Source organism: Dama dama, chromosome 33, assembly GCF_033118175.1.
Source record: "Dama dama isolate Ldn47 chromosome 33, ASM3311817v1, whole genome shotgun sequence".
Classification (NCBI taxonomy): Eukaryota; Metazoa; Chordata; class Mammalia; order Artiodactyla; family Cervidae; genus Dama; species Dama dama.
Genome location: NC_083713.1, coordinates 77,398,929 through 77,414,281, shown reverse-complemented (window position 1 = coordinate 77,414,281; position 15,353 = coordinate 77,398,929). Strand labels below are relative to the sequence as shown.

The 15,353-nt window shown below is 37.5% G+C and overlaps 1 pseudogene; it reads right to left on the bottom strand.

Annotated features, from left to right (window-relative positions):
• Positions 1 to 2,888: 2,888 nt before the first annotated feature.
• On the bottom strand, positions 2,889 to 15,143 carry LOC133051031 (sorting nexin-19-like; annotated as a pseudogene).
• Positions 15,144 to 15,353: the final 210 nt, after the last annotated feature.

The following is a 15,353-nucleotide window of genomic DNA, read 5'->3' as shown; positions in this document are numbered from 1 at the left end:
AATTGATGCTTTTGAACTGTGGTGTTGGAGAAGACTCTTGAGAGTCCCTAGGACTACCCTTGGACTACAAGGAGATCAAGCTAATCAATCCTAAAGGAGATCAACCCTGAATATTCATTGGAAGGACTGATGCTGAAGCTGAAGCTCCAATACTTTGGTCACCTGATGTGAAGAGCCGACTCATTTGAAAAGACCCTGATGCTGGGAAAGATTGAAAGCAAGAGGAGAAGGGGACGACAGAGGATGAGCTGGTTGGATGGCATCATCGACTCAATGGACATGAGTTTGAGCAGGCTCCGGGAGTTGGTGATGGACAGGGAAGCTTTGCATGCTGCAGTCCATGGGGTCACAAAGAGTCGGACTTAACTAAGTGACTGAACTCAACTGTGTATATAATGTCTGTTAAATATTGAGTGTGTAAGAATAATTGTAATAATTAATATGTGGTTTTATTCATGTTCTTATTAAAATATGTATAGAAAGCAAAGTTTGTAATACATCTGCATAGCCAAATGAAGTTCCATGGAAATGGACCCGCAGTGGGTCTAAAGTACACTAGTTGCTTAGTGAAACAAATGTGAGGATACTCAGATGAGGAGAAAAGTGTAAGTGAAGACACGGAAGCAAGATGGAACAAGGTACATGGGGCACAGAGGTTCACTGGGAGTGTCTGAGACACACGAGATTATACACAGAGAGAGATGATAGATAGATAGATAGATAGATAGCCAGATGGTGATAGATAGAGACAGATAGGGTAGAGATAGGCAGATAGACAGAGATAGATAGAATATGGGTTGTACCACAGTGAAGTGACTAAGGAACACAGAAAAGATTTTGTAGGTTTTCATTTCTCAAATATGGATTCAGAACATGCTAGTGCATTATCAGGTCTCAGATGAATCGTAAACCTTTACTTGCTAAGAACAGTTAACATACTGATATTTTTGACAATTCACTTAAAAAATGAGAGAATTATGATCAAAAAGGAGGAATTTGTCATATAATCCTGCCAAATTACTGTTGAAATTATGCAGAGAAAATAAAAAGAATAAATCAATAAAAGATATTTGAATGCAAAATTGACTTTGGACAGAGAGATTGGTAGCTTAGAGGTGTGGGCATGGGAGCACTACTATTTATTATTAAAAACACACTCTGCTTTGTTTGAATATCAAAGGAATATATCATTGCTAAAAAAGCAAAAGAAATAAAGAAATGAATATATAAACACATTTTCCCGTAGTGATATCACTCTAAGCAATTTGTACTTGGATATGTTTTCCTTGAGAAAGAGTTATATATTCAGTTATGAAATATAGTCCATAAACCTGAATATTCCCATAGAAGAAGGTCTCACTTCTGTTCACCATCCCTGGTGTGTTACAGGAAAAAAAAAAAAAAAAAAAAGGCAACCACAACTCTGGTTTATAGCAATACCACATTCAGTCAGCATTTATATTGAAAGCATAAAAAATGCATTTTCTTTAGTATACAAAAATTTTCCCACTGTAGCCATGAAGAGCATTATGTTAGGATATTCTTGGTAAGTAAATTTCCAGACTTCATGGTCTTATACTGCTTCTTAGTAACTGAATGATTTACCTGTCACTGTTCTTAAGTCCTTGAAAACTCTTTTCCTTTGAAATGCTTCTATTTCCACAATATGATATTAGTGATTATCTACACACACATACACACACACACACAGATCTGTTCTAAAAGAAAAATTAAACCTTGGTCCCTAAAATCATAGAGGGATCCTTAAATCATATATTTATGGATATGGCTTCACCAACTGTGTACCAGTGATATGTGAGATCTTTAGAAATCCAGTTAATCAATAAGTATGTCAAAAAAATCCTTAAGTGCATGCCTGAATGTGCAATGCATTGTACCAAGTCCTCACCTTTGACCAGATTCAATTGATGATATACCGCAAAGAACATTTCTAAGTTGAAAATCCAATAAAATTTATTTGAGGAGAATCATTTTACAATCACTCAATAATTAATCCTTTCCACCCTTTCCAAATGTCACTTCCTTTGTGCTGGTGTCATAAACCTGACTTAATCCCAGTTCAGTCCTAAGTGCAAAACTTCTTAAATGCAAATTTTGTGAGACCCTTGCTCAAAACCTTCAATCATCTAGTATTATTAATTGTGTGAATCTGGTTAGCTGAAACAGAAAATAATTGAATATAAGCACATTGGGCTTCCTTGGTGGCTCAGTGGTACAGATTCTGTTTGCCAATGCAGGAGACACAAGTTTGATCCCTTGGTCAGGAAGATCCCCTGAAGAAGGAAATGGCAACCCACGCCAGTATTCTTACCTGGGAAATCTCATGGGCAGAGAAGACTGGCGGGCTACAGTCCATGGGGTTGCAAAAGTGTCAGACACAACTTATTGACTAAACAACAGCTGTATACATTACAAACTAAATGGAGAAATTTGAAGAAGATAGCTAGAAAAATGAGTGGAATCCAAAGCTACTCCGTAGGACAAGATACAGGCAGTGTCATATACACTTGCTTAACAATGGTATGGAGTTGGATATTATTAATATGTACATATATACTCTGCTGCTGCTGCTGCTAAGTCGTGTCAGTCGTGTCCGACTCTTCGCAACCCCATGGACTGCAGCCTAACAGGCTCCTCCATCCATGGGATTTTCCAGGCAAGAGTACTGGAGTGGGTTGCCACTGCCTTCCCCAACAAATATACTCTAGTCACCTGCTACATATGGAGTAGAACCAAGGGAAGGGGATGAACCATTGTGAGACCAGGCCTCCTGAGCTACAGTCCAGTTCCAGAGGAAACAGACTTCTTGACTTGTCTCTCAGTGTGGAATAAATCTCCTTCAGTGGGTGAAATTTTCTTACCTATAGCTAAGTGGAGACAGCTATCCTTTTGGGGTTGCCCAGGGCATCTGGAGCAGAAGTGGTTATACTGGAATCTTCACAAAGGCATTGAGATCCAAGAATTCCAAGATGATGTCCCAAAGGCAATAAATCACATTGTCTGTCAATGAAGGTTTATATAGCACCGCCAAGACTAAACTACAACTCAGCCTGAATTTGTTAACTCCAAGGACTGCAATATTTACCAGAAGCCCCATCAGACTCTGCAAAGCATTCTTCTTAGCAGCATATGCTCCTGGATCTTTACAGAGGAAAGACACTGAACAAAACTACCCCAGGCCACAGGGATTCCTGAAGAAGCCAGAGGTGCTGCATCTTGTGCTGTGGATGTGTTAGATTAGGTGCCTGTGCCTCTAGTCACCTCTGAATTAGGGAACTGATGATAAGACAAAGAAACTTTTGCCTGTTCTCTGTACATAGCCATCTACACTGTTACATTAGCCCTAAGAGAAACAGATCCAAGTCTATATCAGCTCACCATGTCCCTGTTCTTGAACCATCATCGTTGTTATTCAGTCACTCAGTCCTGCCCAACTCTTTGCAGTTCAATGGACAGCAGCATACCAGGCTTCCCTGTGTGCGGACATATTCAGGACTGATCTCCTTTAGGATGGACTGGTTGGATCTCCTTGCAGCCCAAGGGACTCTTAAGAGTCTTCTCCAACACCACAGTTCAAAAGCATAAATTCTTCAGTGCTCAGCTTTCTTTATGATCCAACTCTCACACCGATACATGACCACTGGAAAAACCATAGCTTTGGCTAGACCAACCTTTGTTGGCGAAGTAATGTCTCTGCTTTTTATTATGCTGTCTAGGTTTGTCATAGCTTTTCTTCAAAGGAGGAAGCATCTTTTAATTTCATGGCTGCAGTCACGATCTGCAGTAATTTTGGAGCCCAACAAAAGAAAGTTTCACTGTTTCCATAGCTATTTGCCACAGTGTGATGGAACTGCGTGCCATGATATTAGTTTTTTGAATGTTGAGTTTTAAGCCAACTGTTTCACTCTCCTCTTTAACTTTAATCAAGAGGCTCTTTAATTTTTCTTTCCTGTCTGCCATAAGAGTGGTGTCATCTTTGTATCTGAGGTTATTGACATTTCTCCTAGCAATCTTGATTCCAGTTTGTGCTTAATCCAACTAGGCATTTCACCTGATGTACTCTGTATATATGGAGAAGGAAATGGCTACGCACTCCAGTATTCTTGCCTGGAGAATCCCAGGAACAGAGGAGCCTGGTGGGCTGCCACCCATGGAGTCGCACAGAGTCGGACATGACTGAAACGACTCAGCAGAGGCAGCAGCAGCACTCTGCACATAAGTTAAATTAACAGGGTGATAATATATCGCCTTGACTACTCCTTTCCCAATTTGGAACCATTATATACACAGTATCTATCTTATCCTTAACTCATCACAGCAATCCATAAGCTCAACATGAGTGATTCAATGCACAGAGAAGGAAATGTCATAAAGAGACTTAAAAATCTTGCTCTAGTTCACATAACTCTGTGATTCCAGGGCTGAAATTAGAGTAAAACTTAGCCTAAACCCAAAGTCTACAATGGATACAATTTGTATCCCTGTACTGATGTTAATTTTTCTCAAGTTAAGTGTTAACTTTTTTACTGCACTAAATGTACTGAAAAAGTCATACTCTGACTTCTGATAAATTGTTTCTCAACTTCTTCTCTTCATTGTCCAAACACTACTTTGAGGACACTGCATTCAACCAAATGATTAATATATAGTAGGGAGCTCAAAAAGTGTCTCTTGAATAAATGTGTATGCATACAATTAAGGTCATCCTTCAGATGATTGACCTACAAGGTTAAAGCTGTGTTGATTCCAGACTAAGATGACTAGAGAAAATTCAAAAGTATAATAGATGTGTCATTATAAAAATAAAAGTCAAATAATCTATTTTTTCTACTTTTTGGTTATTGTGTATTTACTGAATTTATCTGGCAGCATATTGAAGATAGTCAATACAGCTAATGATGGTATAAATGTAGCACTTAGAATCTCCTAAAGTCTGTTCTGAGGATTTTATTTTAAGCTTTTTTTCTTTGTAACTGTCAGTTTCTGAAGACTTCTTTATTTAGCATAACTTGGTAGGATTTGAGATATGATATTTTAAAAAAGGAAAAATATATATATGTTCCAAAGGATCTTCAAATATTATCCATTTTACCTTTAAGAAGATTTTGCTTCAATTTAAGGTATAAAAGTAGAAGAAAGAAAATTATTTTATAATATAAACACACAAGGAGTCAAAGTCTCTTTCAGCACAGAAAGCTTTGTGATTAGTGGAATGTATACAATTATAAACTTAATTGTTAAATCAAAACACATCCCAGTGACACTAGCATGTCACTTTTAATGGGCAATACATTCCCTAAGAAGTCAAGTTCTCTGCTAACAATATTGAACCAAATCATCAAAATTCAAAGATGGGCCTATAAAATGCAAAATTCCTTCAGCCAAGTGCAGAGTGGGCTGCAAGTGCAGATTAATGGGAGCCCTGTCAAGTATTTTAATGTATGCCTCAATCGTTGAAACACATGTGATGATTAGTAAAGTATTTGGTCTGAGCAGTAAAAGATATAAAATAAATTAAAGTCCTGACACCTTCTGAATTAATAAAGCATTTGGTTAGACTGTATTGACAAATTTCTAGCACAGATGAAAAAGCCCCATAACTGCATGCGTCTTCCCCCAGGCACGCTGAGAACCCACACTGGCCTCCTCCTATGGCATCTTAAATGAGGAGCTCCTCCTAAATGAGGAGCTCTGCAAAATCACCAGTGCTGTCTCTGAAGAATCTCAGAATTCGAACACTCACCAGTTTGAATATAAACCTACAGTTATAACTGGCATATCTCATATTTCTTTTGAGTTCCGTAAATGAGATTTCTTTTTCTTAAGTCTGTTTCAGAACTACTCTCACCTCGAAAGCAATTTTCATTATTTTCTTTGAAGCATATCCCTGGAAACACTGAAGCTGAAAAATGCACACCAGAGCAGAAGTGGTGGACTAAATAAATCTACTGTCACTTTGGTTAGTGGTATACATTGTGGAGATGGAGGAGGTGAAATGTTGATGTTTTATTGAGGCAGATTCATCAGAGTGGTCAAGACAATGAAATCCAAAGGGTCAAAGAGAATCACCTTGTTCTTTCATGTCAGGTTTGGGAAGTGAAGCTGCTGTGATAATTGGGTTAGTATTTAGTGCTCAATACCAACTTTGCCCAGCAGGGACACTCATGACTTGGAGGAGAGAGAAAAAAAAATCTTAATTTTTAAATGGTGCCTTTTGGAGGCAGGGGTATCCAGATGGAAAGGAACATTACTTTTATTGAGGGATTAAATTATATGCATAGATTGTTTTTCCAGGTTTACTATGCATTTCAAAGTTCTATTCAATCTGGCACGAGAAGTTGAAGCACATGTAGGTATTTTGCACTGAACATAAACACAAACTCAAGGATATCGCTTTTTATCACCTTGAAGTTTGAAACCTGATAGTTATTTACAATAATAGGTCAAATGGAAATTTTATGAAAAACACAAAGAAATGGATGATATGTAAATTATGTGGCATCCCACTGAATCCAAGTGGTTTGTGAAAACTGAGAAAATTTCTTTATAGAATCAGTACAAGAGGTTCATCTTGGGTAGTGAAGATATTTCTGGACAAGGATATTGAATAAACAAATTGCTCTCACATGGGATGGGGGGTATTTATGTTGAGGAAAAGACACCCAGAGGGACAAGTAGAAAAAAGTTTACACCATAACTTTTTAAAATTATTTCAAATTGGATGAATGTTTTCCCAATGATAAAAAGATGAGATATTTATCATGAAACACATTTTGCCTATAATATTTCTGTAACAGCTTTAAGTAAGTAAAAAAGAAACATTAAAGCAACAAGCTCCTCATCAATAAAGATGTTCAAGTGTTGAATGACAGTTTGAGGAAGTTGTTGAGGTTTTTCTAACTTAGCAGTTTATATTCCTATGAAATATAAGTAGCCTGTTTCAAAAGGGAAAACTACTCACAGAATAGTCATATTTAGGACAGTTAGAATCAACTATACTCATTGTGACTCTGACAAATTATTTATTTATTTGGCTAGAAAAAATTATCTTTTTGCAGGAGATATGTAAACACCTTGTCATATATTCAAACACCTTGTCAGATATGTAAATACCTTGGTTTTGACATGGAGTATGCAATATATGTTTATAAACCTTATTTTTCATTTAACAAATTTTAATAGATTTTAGAAGTTGGAATAATATTTTAGATGACCCAAATCTCCAAAAGAGATTTTTGGATCTAAATAAGAAAGTCAACAACTGTCAAAACCATATCAAATATTTTTTGAATGACTGAATAAGAAATAAATGACTACTGCAGAAAATTTTGGGAAATAGGAAAAGCCTAATAATGCACACAAAAATTATCAATTTTACTCTGGATTATCAGCTACATTTTCCCCAGGATATGTATTTTAGTCTGGAATTGTCTAGTTTCTATGTTGTGTATTGTTTTTTAATTTCATTGTGTGTACTATGTTCCATATAATTAAGCATTACTGAAATGGGTACGTTTAAAATACACACAATAATTTATCTCACATTTATGACACAATTCATTTAATCAGTCCCCATTGTTAAAGATTTGACCTATTAACCACAATGTAATCAAACTCTCCTTTCAAATGCTATTTTCTAAGAACAGCCAGTTAAAACATCTGTTTCACCAAATATGCTTAAGTCTTTGACTGTATGGCTCACAACAAATTGTGGGAAATTCTTTAAGAAATTAGAATATCAGACCACTTTACTTGTCTCCTGAGAAACCTATATGCAGGTCAAAAAGCAACAATTAGAACCAGACATGGAGCAATGGACTGCATCAAAATTGGGAAAGGAGTATGTCAAGGCTGTATATTGTCACCTTGCTTATTCAATGTCCATGCAGAGTACATCATGCAAAATGCTCGGCTGGGTGGATCACAAGTTGGAATCAAGATATGCAGATGATACACTCTTAAGGCAGAAAGTAATCAGGAACTAAAGAGCCTCTTGATGAGGTTGAAAAAGCTGGGTTAAAACTCAACATTCAAAAAATCTAAGATCATGGCATCAAGGCCCACCATTTCATGGCAAATAGATTAGGAAAAAGTAGAAACAGTGACAGATTTTCTTGGGCTGCGAAGTCACTGTGGACAGTGACTACAGACATGAAATGAAAACAAGCTTGCTACTGGAAGTAAAGCTATGATAAACCTAGACAGCATACTAAAAATCAGAGACATTACTTGGCCGACAAAGTCCATCTAGTCAAAGCTACGGTTTTTCCACTAGTCATGTACAGATGTGAGGGTTGGACCATAAAGAAGGCTGAACACTAAAGAATTGATGTTTTCAAACTGTGGTGCTGGAGAAGACTCTTGAGAGTCCCTTGAACTGCAAGGAGATCAAACTAGTCAATCCTAAAATAAATCAAACCTGAATATTTATTTGAAGGACTCATGCTGATGCTGAAGCTCCAATACTTTGACCATCTGATGTGAAGAGCCAACTCATTGGAAAAGGCCCTGAGGCTGGGAAAGATTGAGGGTAGGAGGAGAGGAGGCAGTAGGATGAGATGGCTGGATGGCATCACCAATTCAATGGACGTGTGTTTGAGCAATCTCCAGGAGATAGTGGAGGACAGGAAGTCTGATATGCTGCAATCCATGGGGTCGCAAAGAGTTGGACATGACTTAGCAACTGAACAACAACAGTTAAAAATGGTTTTATTTTATATAAAATTGTACAAAAATAAATGACTGCATTCTTATATATTTTTTTAAAACATTGACATGACTAGGGACTAGGAATAAATTACTTTATCTTTCACAGAAGTACCAATTCTTAGGGACTGAGTGGCCATACATGCCAATTTATACCTGCTGATCTTTAGTAACTGTGATTGTTAAAGTAGTGGCAACATTTTCCATTCATTGAAATGTATAAGTTTGACTGATAAATCATATAATCAATTATATTAACAGTTAGCAGTGTAAATGCATTTCTTCTACATATTTAAATTTGTATACCTTGCACATATGCAAATTTTAAGTTTTTGTATACATTGTAACAACTTATTTAATAATGATATTCCTTAAAGAATTTTTCATAACAATTAACTCGGGCTCATTCCTTTAATTTCTGTAGTGTTCCTGCCTCAAAATAGATGAACAAACTTTTATTAATACAGATGATAATAATTTCCTAATTATGATACTAAAGGATAATTTTTTTTTTAATATATGACCATAAATTGAAAACATTTCAAAGACTTCCTTTAGTTCATCAGTTAATTAAACCAGGAAGATGTTTGAACTGGTTCAAAGAATTCAGCACAGACACACACACACACAAAGACACACAGATACAGTCTGTGTCTGCACATCACAGTCACTCGCCTTGTCCTACTCTTTGTGACCCACAGACAACAGCCTGCCAGGCTACTCTCCATGGGGTTTCCTGGCAAGAATACTGGAGTGGGTTGCCACTTCCTTCTTCAGGGGAATGTACCTAAATACATTTATAGATATGTACAAAATTACAAATATTTACACATTGAATGGATTAAATTGATGTGCATTTATATATAAATGAACCTACTATTAGTTTACTACAGAAATGTTCAAAGATTATGACAGGCAGAGATAACTTAGAGGGTGTGCTTGACAAACCACCAACTCTCTTTTTTGCCACTTTTAGAGTCTTACACAGTTTCTTCTGACAATGGAATTTTAGATAGTATTCAGAATATTTGTCATTGTAAAGAATGCTACAATAAACATTTGTCATGCGGACATATGTTTTTAAGATAATTATCTAGAAACTGCTGGGTCAAAGATCCAGATTGATGTTTTTATTCTCTTCCTTTAAGGTGTATTCATTTATTTTTAGAACAGCTGCTGAACTGCATTTACAAGTGTTATTTCAATGTATTCTATCATGAACTATCTATAAATGCACTGTTTTTCCTACATTAAAAAGAAATATTAAGTTATTTTACATTTTTCTTTGATCAGGTCATTGTTTTGATTCTTACTGATTCAATTACTGGTGAGACTGACATGTTTTCATGTATCTACCAGCCATTAATACTTATTCTAAATTAAATTAACCATTCATATAATTTTTATTCTTTATTGTTTAAGTTTTATTCATATAAGAGAACACATTGTATGTTTTTATAATAGTTATTACTTTGTAGGAGTTTATTTATTTATTTATTTATTTATTTTGCAGTTTGTCGATTATCTTGTAGAAAATGTTTCTTTAAGTTATATTTTTGCATTTTGGTAAATACATATATTTATGTTTATCATTTAAATGATCTCAAAGTATATAACCCAGAGCCAGTGTGCACATTCACAACATTGTGTAACCATCATTATCTATACCCAAATTTTTCTTTTATTCTCCAAAAAAATACTATCTATTAAAACTATAAGGTCCCATCTCTCTCACCTCTCAACCTCTATACTGCTTTTTGTCCCTGTGAATTTGCTTATCCTACATACCCCATATAGTTAGAGTTGTACAATGTGGGTCCTTATTGTATATGTCTGGCTTTTGCCTGCAAAGCGGGAGACCTGGGTTGGGAAGATGCCCTGGAGAAGGGTATGGCAACCCATTCCAACATTCTTGCCTGGAGAATCCTGATGGACACAGGAGCCTGGTGGGTTACAGTCTATGGGGTCAGAAACAGTTGGAAAGACTGAACAACTAAGCAAGGCACACAGCACGTTGCATTTAGCATGGTTTCAAGATTTACCCATATTGTAACATGTACATTTCATGCAAGTTCAGTTTAGTTGCTCAGTCGTGTCCCATAGACTGCAGCACGCCAGGCTTCCCTGGCCATCACCAACTCTGGGAGCTTACTCAAACTCCTATCCATTGAATTGGTGATGATATCCAACCATCTCACCCTCTGTCCTCCACTTCTCCGCCAGTATTCAGTCTCTCCCAGAATGAGAATTATTTCCAGTGAGTCACAATGTCGCATCAGGTGGCCAAAGTATTGTAGTTTCAGCTTTAGCATCAGTCTTTCCAAAGAATATTCGTGACTGATTTCCTTTAGGATGGACTGGTTGGATCTCCATGCTGTCTAAGTGACTCTCAAGAGTCTACTCCAACACCACAGTTCAAAATCATCAATTCCTCAGTGCTCAGTTTTCTTTATAGTCCAACTCTCACATCCATACATGACTACTGGGAAAACCACATCTTTGACTAGATGGACCTTTGCTGGCAAAGTAATGTCTCTGCTTTTTATTATGCTATCCAGGTTTGTCATAGATTTCTTCAAAGGAGGAAGCATCTTTTAATTTCATGGCTACAGTCACCATCTGCAATGATTTTGGAGCCCAAGAAAATAAAGTCTCACACTATTTCCATTGTTTCTCCATCTATTGGCCATGATGTGATGGGATCGATGCCATGATCTCAGTTTTCTGATGTTGAGTTTTAATCCAAATTGTTAACTCTCCTCTTTCATGTTCATCAAGAGGCTCTTTAGTTCTTTTCACTTATTACCATAAGGGTTGTGTCATCTGCATATCTGAAGATATTTCTCCCAGCAATCTTGATTCCAGCTTGTGCTTCATCCAGCCTGGCATTTCTCAAGATGTACTCTGCATGCAACTTAAATAAGCAGGGTGACAATATGCAGCCTTAAGGTACTCCTTTCCTGATTTGGAACCAGTCTCTTATTTCAAGTCCAGTTCTAACTGTTGCTTATTGACCTACTAACACATTTCTCAGGATGCAGGTGGTCTGGTATTCCCAACTCTTGAAGAATTTTCCACATTTCGCTGTAATCTACAGTCAAAGCCTTTGGCATAATCAATAAAGCAGAAGTAGATTTTTTTTTTTCTGGAATTATCTTCCTTTTTCTATGATCTAACAGATGTTGGCAATTTGATCTCTGGTTCCTCTGCCTTTCCTAAATCCAGCTTGAACATCTGGAAGTTCACACTTCACATACTACTGAAGCCTAGCTTGGAGAATTTTGAGCACTACTTTGCTAGCATGTGAGATGAGTGCAGTTGTGCTGTAGCTTGAACATTCTTTGATACTGCCCCTCTTTGTGATTGGAATGAAAACTGAAATTTTCAAGTCCTGTAGCCCCTGCTGAGTTTTCCAAAGTTGCTGGCATACTGAGTGCAGCACTTTAGCAGCAGCATCTTTTAGGATTTGAAATAGCTCATCTGAAATTCCATCATCTCCACTAGCTTTGCTTGTAGTGATGCATCCTAAGGCAGACTTGACTTCAGATTCCAGATGGTCTGGCTGTAGGTGAGTGATAACACCATCATGGTTACCTGGAATTTGAAGATCTTTTTTGTGTAGTTCTTTGAATTCTTGCCACCTCTTCTTAATATCTTCTGCCTCTGTGAAGTCCATTCAATTTATGCCCTTTATCGTGCCCATCTTTGCATGGAATATTCATCTCTTATAAATACCTTAAGGTAATAGTCATTACAAGGGCAAAGAGGGGCAAAGCTCTGTCTGAGTAAGGGGTTAAGGAATCTCCCCCCTCCTCTTTTGGGACAAGGAGACACCACACACAGGCAGAAGGTTCTCCTTGTGGGTTAAAAGTCAAGGGATAATCCCAGGCCCTGATGAGTCTTTCTCTTCCCAGAAGCCTTCACTTCACGGTCCATCCTGACTGCAGGTTGCATGTGACCCCAGGGGAGGGTCCCAGGACAAGTCAGGTATGGAAAAAGAAACCAGATAATTGACCTGAAGCAAGACAAAGACGCAGAAAACCTGACCTATCTAAATGACTTAACTGCCTCTTTACTGCATTCCTCCTCACTGAGGGGATGCCCACACCCTTTTATTCAGGATATGCGTCCCTGCCTTGCTCCTATCTCAGCTAAACAAGCCCTCTGTCTATGTGCTCTCCCACTTCCTGTTGTGCTATGCTTCTCGCAATAAACTTTCTCCTGCATTTACAGGTTATGCTTCCATGATAAATGCATTTTTCGCTGTGGGGAAAATACAGAGAAAAATAGCTTCTAGCCTCTGGTCTGATGGCTGGGATTTCTGGTTTTCATCCAGGCTACCCAGGTTCAATTACCGGGCAGGAAGTAGGATCTCACTTCAGGCTGCCACTTGGTGCTGTCTTGTCAAGATCTAGGTGGCCAAAGTATTGGAGCTTCAGCTTCAGCCTCAGTCCTTCAAATGAATATTCAGAGTCGATTCCATTAGGATTGATAGGTCTGATCTCCTTGCTATCCAAGAGAGTCTCAAGTGTCTTTTCCAGTACAATTCAAAAGCATCAATTCTTCAGCATTCAGCCTTCTTTATGGTCCAACTCTCACATTTGTACATGACTACTGGGAAAACCATAGCTTTGACTATATGGACCTTTGATGGCAAGGTGATATCTCTGCTTTTTAATATGCTGTCCAATTTTGTCACAGCTTTCTTTCCAAAGAGCAAGTGTCTTTTAATTTCCCATCAAGATTAAATAAAGACAACCCCCCCCCCCCCACCTCCTGTCTCCTAGGGAGGATAGAGCTGGGATGAAAATCAAAGAATTCAATCATTTAACCCCTCTCTCTCCAGTGAACACTCAGCCCTTCATTTTATGTCCTACAAAACAGCTTCTATGCCAAGGACTCAGGGAAGCGCTCACCTCAGCGTGTCCACTTGCCCCTTGAGAGCACACTATCCCTTAGTCAAGTTTGCTTTCTAGACCTCGCTGTCACATATCTGAATTCCTTCTGCATTGAGATAAGAACCTGCCCTCTGAGAACATAAATATGTGATATAATTCTGGAAGTAATTAAATAAAATTAAATGCTTTAATATCTTTCCATTTTCTAAGAAAAGGAAAAAAGTACCAGATAATTTGGATGTTGATAAGACTTTATCAAAATTCTATGTTTTAATTCTTAGAATAATCAATAAAAGATTAGAAAACTGGGGGCATATTTTTAAATTTATAAAAAGTAGTTAAATAAAAATAATCTATCAAAAAATAATAAAAGAGTTAAGTGCCATAGAAGAGGCTACCATATAGAAAGTTCAGGATACAATCATATATTTAAATGTATATACCAGTGTTATATTTAATATACTTTATATAAATAATATAATTAAAATGAAAATTTTTATATTAAACTTTAAAAATCATTATATGTTGCTCTCAAAAGACACTATAAATTAACAAGAATATTGATAATATAAAATAAGAAAAGAATTCTAAGTAAACAAATACATCTGGTGAATTTGAATCCATTTAGAAGAAAGAGGTTCTAAAGAAGAAAGTTTTACTATAGATATTTGGCCTCATAAATATCAAATGTTTCACTTGATCTAGAGGTATAATAGTTCTAAATATGTATACCCTTGCATATTGCCACACAATAGACACAATTTCTTATTCCAAACACATGCTAAAAGTATCAATAAAATGCATATACATTCATTAAGAAGAAAGCAAACTTTGGATAGAAGTAAACTTTCTTAAAAGATATCTAACTTTTATCTTTTATCAGTAGTAAACATTATTGCTGGTAAAACATTAAAATTTGCATTGCTTTTTTGGGAAGAAAGCAAGGGGACTATTCTCACTTCTTCTGTTGATTTTTGGACAGAAGTTCCTCAGCAATGCAACAAAACAGGAAAACGCAGGAAATGAGAAAATTGGAAAGAAGCAAAAATGTTACTATTTTTGGTTGATAAAATTATGATAAAGAAAAGAGAATTTAAAAGACAGCATGGAAAAATGTTTGCATTAAGAAGGTATTTTAATGTTTGTTGAATTAAAAATTGATGTAAAATAATGTTTTATATATAGCATTGGACTTCCCTGATAGCTCAGCTACTAAAGAAGCCATCTGCAATGCAGGAGATTCCAGTTCAATTCCTGGATCAGAAGATCCCCTGGAGGAGGGCATGGCAACCCACTCCAGTTTTCTTGCCTGGAGAATCCCGTGGACAGAGAAGCCGGCGGGTCACAGTCACTGGGGTCGCAAAGAGTCGGAAGCAACTGAGCGACTCCACACAGCACAGGACAGGCTGTCAAGGGGGCTTCCCGGGCGGCGCTGGTGGTAGCGAACCGCCCCGCCGGTGGGGGAGTCACAGGAGACTTGGGGTCACCCCTGGGTCGGGTGAATCCCCTGCCGGGCATGGCGACCGCTCCGGTATTCTCGCCTGGAGAATCCCGTGGACAGAGGGGCCGGCGCCTGAGTCCCCGGGGTTGTAAAGGGTCGGACAGGGCTGAGGGGCTCAGCACAGCGCGGCAGAAGTACCTCGTAGCATCAGTTAGAAACTTTTTAACATAAAGTGGCCCTATAGTGTGGAAACAATTGAAGATTAGCATATAAAAGCAAGCAGGAAC